Source organism: Alexandromys fortis, unplaced genomic scaffold (genome assembly GCF_014885135.2).
Source record: "Alexandromys fortis isolate MF-2015 unplaced genomic scaffold, M_Fortis_MF-2015_v1.1 scaffold_172, whole genome shotgun sequence".
NCBI lineage: Eukaryota > Metazoa > Chordata > Mammalia > Rodentia > Cricetidae > Alexandromys > Alexandromys fortis.
The window spans coordinates 257,526-269,469 of NW_026068061.1; the positions used below are offsets into that span (position 1 = coordinate 257,526).

Below are 11,944 nucleotides of genomic sequence, written 5' to 3' on the forward strand. Positions count from 1 at the left end.
GGGAGAGAGGAGAAGGTGAGAGCTTCTTTACTGAGGAGCTGACAAACCGCCTGGAGAAAAGACACATCAGCAGCAGGGATTTAGGATAATGTGATGAAAGAAAAATTTCTGTTGCTTAGGCTATTTTAAGAATTTGAGAGGTGCTAGGCGGTGGTGGCGCACACCTTTAATCCCAGCATTCGGAAGGCAGAGACAGGAGAACCTCTGTGAGTTCGAGGCCAGCCTGGTCTACAAGAGCTAGTTCCAGGACAGCTAGGGCTGTTACACAGAGAAACTCTGTCTCGACAAACCGAAAACCAGGAGAGGTTGTGGAGGTGGGGGTGGAGAGAATACAAATCTAAGATAAGAAAGCATCCACGTGTCAGGGCCGATGTTAGTCGTACAATGAGCAAATTGTTTAGTATGCAGTACACAGAAGGTAATAAACATGGCAAACAGATAAATGAGGTAGATACGTGTTGTGATTTAAAAGTAGGGGACCTCGAGGCAAGAGATCCAGCATGGCCTTCTGTGTGTGAGTGGCAGTAGGCAGAAGGCCCGTGTGTCATGGGACATCACACCAGTGGCAGAAGCTCCCAATCAGATCACTTCCTGAATTTTTTAAACTTACTAAAGAAGCAGTTTTCTTGTCCTAAGAAAGCGAGCACAAGTAACTGTTTTTTTTTTTTTTCAGAACTATCACGCTACTAACTGTTGAAATAAGAGGTCGAAGACCATGTTATAAAAACTAATTCCTGTGTGGCTGCTCTGTTCAATGAGAACAGTGTGGGCAAGAAGATGACGTGAGGAAAACCCAGGCTGCACTGACGAGGCCACGACTCCTCCCAGCTCACACACGTGCCTTGCATACCCCTGCCTGAGATGTCTGCTCTCTGAGCTGTTCTTTCCCAGATACCCTCACAGCTCACTCCCTGGCCACCTTCAGTCTCCTTTCCACCTGCTGCCTGCCCACCAACTCTTCTAGAACACCTTCTAAAAAACCACAGCCTCCCTGGCACTTCCTGCTTCTACTCCACCTCACCAAACGTTATCACTCACAAGACCATCTAATCCTTCCCAAACAGTTCCACTAGCAAGGGATCAAGCATTCAAAAACATGACCCGATGGGATCCATTCTCATTCAGACGACCACAAATGGCAATGGCCTGTTCAGAATAAGAATTCTTAAAAAGCAAAAGTTGAAGCCGGGCGATGGTGGCGCACGCCTTTAATCCCAGCACTCGGGAGGCAGAGGTAGGCGGATCTCTGTGAGTTTGAGACCAGCCTGGTCTACAAAGCTAGTGCCAGGACAGGCTCCAAAGCCACAAAGAAACCCTGTCTCGAAAAACAAAAAACAAACAAACAAAAAAAAGAGCAAAAATTGAAAGAAAAAAAAAAACTGCTTTTAAGTAATGGCAGTGCCTTCCAGAACAATACCCATAAATATTCTTAGGAATACAAAAGTAGCCAGTATCAAAAACCCGAATTCAATAGAAATTATCATACATGAAAAGAAGCAAGATTTGCAACGAAAAGAAAAATCAACTGAAGCTGACCCAGAATTAACAGGTGTTAGAAGTAGCAGCTGTAATAAGTTAAAACACCTGTTACGACTACAGGTTATATAGTCAAAGAACAAAATTAAAATGTTGAGGAAATCTCTCCCAAAAGGCTTAAATTGAACACTAGAAAAGGACACATTGTGGTCAGAGAGGGAGACCACACTAGATATGATTACAGAAAAGAAATATAAATTCAAGTGGCAAAGACAGTGAATGAAAAAGCCCAGCAGGAATATCTGAAAAGAAAACTACAGGCAACAAAGAGAGCTGACAGCATCAGGAAGGGACCATGGGCCTGCTTAGTCAGCCTGATGTACGTGTAATTAAAGTCACTGGTAGGCAGGGAGGAATAAGGGAGATAAAAGAAGAAATAGCTGGACGGCGTCTAAATTTGATAGGAAGTCTAAAGCCACAACACATGGAAGAGCTTGCCGAGTCACAGGCAAAATACATGAGAAGAAAACTGAGTATGACAGATCCCAAATTTCCCAAAACCACTGACAAGGAAAAAAATGTTAGAACGACAGGCCAAAGACATCGTACCTACATAGAAGAACAAAGACCAGAGTGGGAGAGTTCTCTCGTGGGAGATCAGGGGTGAGAGGTCCAATCAGTAGTAGAAAAAGTCTGTCCTAGAGTTCTGTACACACAAGGTATTTCCTAAGAAACAGAACAAAACCAAGTGTCTTTCAAGTTTACAAAAGTCAAATAAATTTGTAACCACACTACTAGGAATGGGAAGAGAGAATGTGCTTGCTGTTTGTGAAACAGACAGAAAAGCGGTGCCAGGTAGTGGCTGCATGGCTTTTGATTCTGTAATAAAAGTGAGTGACATGAGTTCCAGGAAGGTGGATTTGGGACTTCTGGGTTCTTGAGTTGTTTCTTCAAAAGCTCCAGGTAACAGTGACAGCGGGGGCTCTTGGTTTCTCGGCAACTGAAAATATGGCTACAATAATTAAGAAAGAATTAATAGACACGGAATTATTTGAGAGATGGTTAAAAACTGATACTGGCAGAATATGCTGTCCAGAGTCTTTTAGGAGAGAGTTGTGACGCACAATTGACAGAGAAGGGTAGACTCTGCAGCTGCAGAGATGGCTCAGCAGTAAAGAACACATACTGTTCCCACAGAAGACCTGGGGTCAGTTCCCAGCACCCAAACACTGGCTCAAAACTGCAGCTCTGGGGGATCCCGTGTTTCTGACCTCAGTGGTCATCTGCGCTAGTATGTGCATGTCCACACATCCACATGCAGATATACAGGCACACACACTCATTTAAAATGATGCAATTTAAAAAGAAGGAAGAGCTCGTCTAAATGATACAATTTAAATTGATACAAATTAAAAAGAAACCTTGATACTATTAGTAGAGCCACACACTTGCAGCAAACAGACAGGGTTTTCCTGGGGATGAAATCCCCAAGTCCTAGCATCCTCTTGCAGGTGGCCCTTAGCAACAGACTGACAATCTACACGGCAGGGAAGCTCTCAGCTTTCAGATGTTTGGGCTATTTTAATGAATCTGAGTTTCTGGGCTGCGGACTCATTTTGATGCATCATTTGCCTTCTCTCAGTCCCTTGTGTGTGCTCACTCTGATTGTCAGTTTTTTTATATTACACTCACCCCAAAACATCACCTGTCACTCAAAAAGTACACATTTTATCATTAGTGCTGAGCGCTGTAAACTTACTTGCTTTGTTCGTCATGCCCTCTCAGAGGACAGATTTTTTTTTTATCCGAACACTAGCTCTTTTTAACACAAAGCAAATCTCTGCTGTTTTCCAGCACACTACGGCTGCCTCTTGCAGCCACATCGCCATCCCAAGAACTAAATTACAAAGTCCTGGAGAATGAGAGAAGTTATACTGGACCTCTGTTTCTAATACATACTCTCATTAAAAGTTTTCTTACACTGAGGCTGGAGAGACCACTCAGAGGTTAAGAGCACCAGCTGCTCATGAGAGTTCCTTCACCAACTTGGCGGCTCCCAATCATCCTTAACTCCAGTTGTGGGAGAGCTGCTGCCCTCTTCTGGCCTTGGCTGGTACTGCACACATATGGTGAAAACACGCACTCAGGCACACACATTCACATAAAAAAATGTAAAGGTGGTCATTCTTGTCGTCCAAGAGTGGACATGTTTAGCAGGAAGGAGTGATAGGTGTAAGATCGTTTGATAGGTGACAAATGACATCTGGATCATCATAATTTTGTTTAAAAACAAATAATAAATTTTGGATCAAGTTCTTGGGTTGCCCTGGAGATCTGAGTCATTAGGGAAAAAAATTGGCTGAAGGTGGATTTCGCCTGAGTGTACAGAAGAGGACTGTAGGTTTTCCTGTCTTTTGGTTTCCTGGGAGTGCAGCTGTGAGAGAATGTGGGTGTGTTCCACGAGGAACTCCTGCTTTGACCCTGACTCCTAAGGCAAAACCCCATTTCTCAATGCAAGCCATTCAGAAAACCTGTGTTTCATAAAGAATTGTGGAAAATGTTAGCATTTCCTTTTCTGAATCTTACCACCCAAGAAAAGTTGATTCAAGTCTTTCTGTGACTTCCCTACTGTCTGAAATAACAGAAAATACATAGTAATTTCTGATGTGTCAAAGGTAAAAATATCTTAAACATAACTATTAATAAATATTTATTAGGTGGCAGGTGTTGGTTTAAGCACTTCTTAAATATTAATTCATGTTCATCGTCATACAACTCCTATTATTAGAAGTATTTGATGATGGCTATCATCCCTATTTCAGAGTGACTGTGCAAATCATGGTGACATTGAGCAGTAGCGCAGAAAAGGCAATGCTGTCAGGCGAGATTAGTGGGGCAAATTTAACACATGCACTTTGGCTACAGATGAAATTTTTGGACTGAGCTGTGCTACTTATGTGCGCCTAAGAATTCTAACTTGACAAAATTGCAACGAAGCTTTAGTATGTTTTACTCCAACCCACTGGGGACACTTCCTGTTTAGCAGGAATTTCTGACTTTGAAGAGCCAACCTTTTCTCAAAATACTTGAGATGTGTGGTGCAACAAAGTTTTCTCCTAAGCTGTTTTAATTAAAAAAAAAAATTAACCCAAGTTTGAAGATGATAAATGTGGTGGTTTAAATAAAAATGGTCCCAATAGGCTCATGGATTTGAAGGCTTGGTCATCAGGGAGGGTGGTATTAGGCAGTGTGGCTTTAATGGAGGAAACACGTCACTGGGGATGAGCTTGTAGGTTTTGGAAACTCAAGCCAGGCCCAGTGTCTCTTTCCCTCTTCCTGCTGCCTGTCAATCTGATGTAGAACTCTCAGCTACCTCTCCAGCACTAGGTCTGTCTGCATGCAGCCACACTTCCCGTCATGATGGTAATGGACTAAACCTCTGAACTGTACGCCAGCCCCAATTAAATTCTTTCCTTTGTAAGAGTTGTTATGGTCATGGTGTCCCTTCACAGCAACAGAGCACTCGCTAAGACAATAAAACTATTATGTTAGGAAAGAGGTTTCACTTAAAGAAAAGGGTGTTTATCCTTTAATATATATGATTAGACTATCAAGAGTCTCCTAATGTCTCTAGTAAGAAAGGCACATTTTTTTGTTGGTGTTTGTCGAGATAAGGTTTCTCTGTAGCTTTGGAGCCTGTCCTAGAGCTAGCTCTGGTAGATCAGGCTGACCTCACCCTCACAGAGATCCACCTACCTCTGCCTCCCAAGTGCTGGGATTATAGGCATGAGCCACTATGGCCCAGCATAGAAAAACACATTTTTAAAATTTTAATATATTTAAATCCTTAAAATACATTTTAAATTTTGGAAATTTTATTTATTCAACCCGAATGCTCTTATTTAATCGGGTATTAGTTGAAACAAAGGAGGACATAAATCAGAAGCGAGCTGGAAGGAATTATAACTAATCTCTGATCGCTGTGTCTGTGTCTGGAGCCTTCCTTTCCTTCTGTATCACAAAGCTCTTGTAGTGGTCACAAAAGATGCTGGATTGGAGTTTGTTACGAAGGGAGGAGAGTTGTTAATCGGCATTGGAGGTGTAAATTTCTACCCTTAAGGTAATGAAATGACTGTGTGGGGAGGGCAGTGTGCACCCAGGCCCCACAGAGACGGTGCCTGTCCCAGAGCCTAATCACAAGACGCAAACTCAGCACAGTTTGGAGCAGCAGAAGGTACAAAGTGCAGTTCCTCTAAAGGGCGTTAGATGCATTAGTCAAATGTGAGTGGTTAACTTGCAAGCAGGCAACGTTGGTGTTCAGAACACGTAACCACCTGGCCTGACGCAGTCAAGTCACGAATATCCGCCCCCTGTGCTCAGTCCGCGCTTCAGAACACTGCACCAGGCGGCTGGAAATCCCTCCTCTGCCTGGAGCTCAGATGTACTCAGAGCTGAGGCCATTCGTGCTTCTGCCTGATGAACCTTGGGAGGGAGGAGAAGATTGCTTTTCCAGCTGGGATTTCTGTTCAGCACCCAGGGACAGGGCAGCTTGGGTTGGGGGGTTGGGGTGTCTTTCTAGAAGTGTCTGTCTGCACCAAACCCTGCATCGTAAGAGGCTTCTGCTGCTGTTTTCTCTGAGGATCACCTTCCTCTGTAAATGACGCATTATTTCCAAAGATAGTATGTTTTTACAATATGGTAAGTGAGGAGAGGCTGTTGTGTATCCTATCCCCAGGATTTTATTGCAGAAATGGAAGGTTCCTAGCCACCTAGGCTGGTTGCCTTTGGACTCTCAGAAGCCAGCAGCTCTAACCCTTTTGGAGAAAGCTTCACAAGACCATCCAATGTGACTGTCTCCACTCAAAGACAACCCCAAAGACAAGCTCTGGCCATTGATAAGCCTCTTCTTTTGTGATCAAGAAGGAAAGGGCATCTCACGTGAGCCAGCCCAGTACCACGTAAAAGATAGTATGTCTTCTAAAGACAAGCATCTCTTTTCCGTCACGCTTGGGCCGCCTTCCTCCCTTCCTCACTCTCTGTGACCTCTGAGGCCCCAAATTCTCCAAACCCTCAGAGGCTAACAGCGCTTTCAGTGTGGACAAGCCTCTCTACCCCTACTCCCCGCTGACCCATCTTCCCAACATCGCTGCTCTCTCACGAGCGAATAGCTAATTAATCTGTCAAACAAGACTGATAGATTCTGAAAGTTTATCACTTGTCAGCTGTCATAATTTGCGCCAAATTCATAGATGACATACGCTGTTATTAACACAGTCTTTCACTTAAATCGACTCGCTTTTAAATGAATAATTGCTTTATTGTGATTATAATCACAATTTCTTTGAAATAACAGCTTTGTGGTGTCCTTTATCTAAATGTGTATTTGAAAAGAATGCAGGGGTCAACTTTCCAAAATATTCTCATCCTCACCAGGCCTGTGAGTTCATGCCTATAATCCCAGTAGTTTAGGAGGCTGAGGCAGGAGGATGCAAGCTTGAGGCCAGACTGTGAGTTCCAGGTCATTATGGGCTGCAACGTTGTTTCTTTTCTTTTCTTTTCTTTTCTTTTCTTTTCTTTTCTTTTCTTTTCTTTTCTTTTCTTTTCTTTTCTTTTATTCCCAGTTCTAAGATGCTTTATTGACCAGATGAGAAATCAGCTTCAACACAGCCTGTGCTTACAGCCCTCGTAGTGAACAGCCGTACACAGCATTGTCTTTTCAGTTCCTGGAAGCATCAAGGCCAAGTCCTTCCCCTTTCCTCCCTCAGCTCCTGACCTTGCAGCCTGGAAAGGATGGTCAATGTAGCTAGTGAAGGTCCCTAGAGAAGGTTGGAGGGAGAGAAGCAGGATCTGGGTCTGGGCTGGGGAGGAGTGAGGACCGAAGGCAGAGGAAAAAGGTATGACGTGAAGACAGGCTTCCTCTGCCTCTCTCCACATTAGAGGAACTATCGGGAGTGGCTAGAACACAGCAGAACCCTGGGCTATGCTGACACAGAACCTGTCCCTCCCAGTCAGCAGACCCAGAGTTAGGACTAGAATTAACCACCCCAAGGTCTGGACCACTGATAAATGTGAATGTGTGTTCAAAATATTTCACTAGGATCTTCCTTTCCCCATCAAACAGGGAACCTGAAACCTACAGAAGTCAGGCAGCCTCCAGACTCTGAGATCCTATGATTTGGGTTGTTCTCCGTTCCAGGTGGGACAATACCAGTTCCGCATTCAAAGGCAAGAGGCCAGAGAAAGAGCTCCTTCCTGTGACCCACAACCCTGTCAGCACCCCTGCTTCCCATGGGGACCCCACAGACTGAGATGCCTCAGGTTTATTCTGGAGGGCACTAAGAAGGTCAGCTTCCTTCAAAAGGAGACTCTCTGGGATCTCACACACTACAGCCTTCCCCAGCTCAACCCTGGCTCCACCTTCTTCCCTTCAGGTTTGCTGTTTTTCTCCTCTGAGCTCCAAAGATGCGGGTTCAGGTGTCCTGGCCAGAAGAGGGTGGACATTTGGCCTAGGAACAGAGGTCTGTGGGGGTGAAGTGTGTGGGGAGAGAGACATGGGCTCTCTAAACAGAGAGGGTACCTAGACAGAAGTCTCCTAAAGCTAGTGGTATCAAGTGCCATGCAGGAGGAAGCCCTTAGTGGGGTAGGAGCTCAGGCAGACCCCTAAACTAAAAGAAACTAGATACCCAAGTCCAAGTCAGGGATGTGTACCAGGACTGAGCAAGAGAATCTTGAAGTGTCCCAGGCTTCTGGGGAGGGATTAATGACAAAAACCACGGGAGTAGGCAGGGTACGCAGGCAGCAGTGGCCTCTCTTTGAGTGGACCAAGGCACCAGCTCCTTCTCCAAAGTCAAAACCTCTGGGCCAAAAGCCTTTGGCGTAGCATCCTTTACAGTGGATTTTCCCACCAGGGTCGTCGACTCAAGGCTTTAGCCACAGTTGACACATCGGAAGCAGGACTTACGCCGGGATCTCCCAGCCCCAGTCACCTTCTCTACAGCATAGACTGCCTGGCTGCATCCAGGATAGCGCTCAGAGCCGCCAAGCTTCTGGGCAAATTTGGATGTGTTTGGGGTTCGTGGTGGTCCTGTGTCTGGGGACTTCCTCATTCATGACACCCAGAGACTCCCCCCTTGTCTGTGCTCAGTGTGCCCAAGCCCTGCCCCTAGCCATAGCCTACTGGCCCATACCGCCGTGTGCACTAGATCTCTTTTCCAGGCACGGCCACGATGGCACTGCCCAGATTCTTCATGCAGACCATGCATAAGGAGCAGAGGTTATGGAATGGTTCTCACACTGGAACTCCTCAGGAAAGTAGACGATCTTCTGGCACACCCCACATTTCTTGCCTCCTCCCCAGTCTGGCATTGTGGGAGTTGCTGGGAGGCATGGGGCTGACAACACCTCCTAAGAAGGGGCCACTGCCTGCACCAGGCTGTGCTCGGTTCTGTTCTCCCTCCACAAGGCATTTCCCGCCCCATGACAACCAGTAGGCTCTGCGTGCAGTCACAACCCTGCCCTAAAAAGCAAAACAATCGCAACAAGCAACCGTCATGTGCCATGAAAACTGTCTCTTTTCTAGGACGTGAGATTCCTCTGGCTTTCTACATATAACGCCTGAATTAGAATCTCCAGCCGTTTCCCTCTTCTCGTTCGGCGCTCTCACAGTGAAGCCCATTCTCCACACCAACCCCAAGAGATAAGCCGGCTCAGTTCAGTCTGCTCTGTCAGTAAGCTTCAGTGGGTTGTGGCGGCCTTAACCTACCTCCACTGACTCTGCCACCATCCTGAGTAGAAACATTTTCACACTTGCCACTAACATCGTCTGTTCAGACAGAACTTTTCGTTTGCTTTGTGTCGGGAGACAACTCAAGGAGCAATAGAGGGAAGAGAGTGTTGTACGCCTGGAGTCTCATGAGAATTTCCCCCAAGGAAAGCTAATGTTTTCCAGCAGAAACCGGGTATAGGCCAGGATGAGTGCTGGATCGTATTGGTGCACACCTCAAGCTTCCGGCAGTGTTCGACAGCCTGTGTCTCCACACTTCATGATCTGGAAGCCTAGAGAGACGCTGTTCAGACAGAATTCTTTTTCCCCCTCTTTGGTTTCTCCGGGCAAGGTTTCTCTGTGTAGCTTTGGTGCCTGGAACTAGATCTTGTAGACCAGGCAGGCCTCAAACTCACAGAGATCCACTTGCCTTTGCCTCCTGAGTGCTCAGAATTATTAATTGCAGGCTTCTTCAGCTTTTCTACAGCCCACGGTTCTTCACATCTCGGTAAACAGTACATCTCCATTCAATTGCTCCGGTGCTGGGACCCTTGACGATGCTTCCCCTTGTCGGATAACGAGCAAGCCCTTCCCCGCCTGTCTCCTGTTACCCCATCAACGCGCCCTATCTAAGACTCCTGTGGAATTCCCCAAAAGTGCTTTGTTTTTCTTAACTTGTGTTTCCTGGAAGGGTTCAGATTTTGCCTCTGCTTCAGACATTTGACATTCAGTATTACAGAAGATTCCATAATGGGTTAAATGCGTCAACAAGCAAGAAGTTTGTTCTGCACATTGTGCAGGAAACAAATCGCTTTACACAGGGTGGATGTTCTAGTAAAAGCCCGTTTCTTTAGCAGCGCCAAGCCTCTTCATGATTTTCTTTCACGACCATGTAACCGTGTTCCCTTTTAACAGACTTTGTCCACGGGTTCACTCCCCACAGGTTCGGATGCAAATATTCATCCTTTTCCTATATTCTTCCTTTCCTGAAAAAAAATTAATGAATTTATGTTTTTAATTAGGTGTGTCTGTGTGTGGGTTTGCACAAGTGCAGGCAGGTGTCTGTGGAGGCCAAAGGGGGTCACATTCCTTGGTGCTGGAATTACAGGTTGCTTTGAGCCACCTGACGGGATGCTGGGAATTGAACTCGGGTCCTCTGGAAGAGTAGTACGTATTCTTAACCCCTGAGTCATTTCTACAAGGCCTTGCTATGAGGTTTTAGCTGACCTTGAATTCACAACCTTCCTGGGATAATGTGAAACCTTCAGAAACTATAGCCTCTTCATTTACTATATGTAAAATATGTCATAAATTATTGAGAACTCTTTATCTTACTACACTGTAGAACATTATAACTCACTCTTCCCACCTGTTTTTTTTTCCTGTGTCAATGTGTAGGTGTGGTGTCCAGATGGGTATGCATGATTACACGTGTCTGGGTGCACATGTGTGTGACTGCACAGTGTACGTCTGTGTACGAAAGCCAAAAGTTGATGACAGGGGTCTCCCTCAATTTTCTCTGCACTGTTTTGACTGAGGCAGGTTTTCTGGCTGAACCTGAATCTGTTCGACAGCTAGTCTAGCTAGCCAGCTGCCTAGGACGCCTGCCAATGAAGACAGACGGCCGTACCCACCCATCCAGGTCTCGCTCTTGTATGGCCAACACCTTAGCCACTGGGCCAGGTCACCAGTCTGTAACTGTTTTGTTGTTGGGTTTTGGTGCCCATTACTAACTTCTCTCCATTCTCTCTCCATCCTGATCCTCCTAGCCTCTATTAATCACGTCTATGGAGTCGGTGTTCTTAACCTTCTTCATGCGAGCAAGAGCATGCAGCATGCAGCATGCAGCAAGAGCATGCAGCATTTGCCCTGCTGCAGAAATTTCTTAGCATCTGTGCCACTTGTCCTTTGTTTATTCGGTTACAGTTGTGAATGAACAGAAGAACGAATCCTTTGTCTACAATAATAGAGAGTTGTCGATTTATTTCTCTCTCTCAAGTATGGCTTCTTGTGTCGTAAAGGGAGTGCTTCAGAAGGGAGGGCCTCTCTTTGTGATGGAAGGGACGGAGAACTCTGGTTTCTCATTTCCTGTCTCAGTACAATCGTGTTATTTTTTTAGCAAACTCCAGAATGGCTTCCTTCCTCCTCTGAATGCTTTCCCAATATTTGCTGTGTTCCTCTTATAAGAAAACCTTCCTCAGATGGTCTTTATATCTAGTAGGGAAGCAGCATTTGGGATGCTGGTTTGGAATTCCATCAGCATGATGCGATCAGCCTTTTATTAATCATGCATATTAAACAGATGTTATCAGTGCAGATCCTGTTACGTGAGCTGCTTCTAAGCTTCATACTCTCCAGAATCCTGGCATAGCGTGAATGCTCGGGCGTCTCATTCTGTTGTCTCCTCGTCAGCATGGCAAAATGCACTGCGTGCGAGATTAGATCAGATTTATCCTGCCCAACACGAAGAGGAAAGAAATGCAGAGCTCCCCACAAACAGGCAAGTTGCCATGTGAAACCTGAAAACATCTCACCACCCCTGTGTCTACTCTTTGTATTTCCTGTTCCTCAAGACCTTAAACAGAGCCTCTCCTGAGAGAGCTTTTTAATTTTGTCAAAATCCCAGCTATCCTGGGGTCAAGATGATGGTTTTTATCGCCTGCGTTTTCACAGAACACGAGCTTCTCATGGATCTCTCAGCAAATT

The 11,944-nt window shown here is 45.5% G+C and overlaps 1 pseudogene; it reads right to left on the bottom strand.

Moving 5' to 3' along the window:
• Positions 1–8,151: 8,151 nt before the first annotated feature.
• Positions 8,152–8,841, bottom strand: LOC126487470 (cysteine and glycine-rich protein 1-like; annotated as a pseudogene).
• Between the last annotated feature and the right edge of the window lie 3,103 nt (positions 8,842–11,944).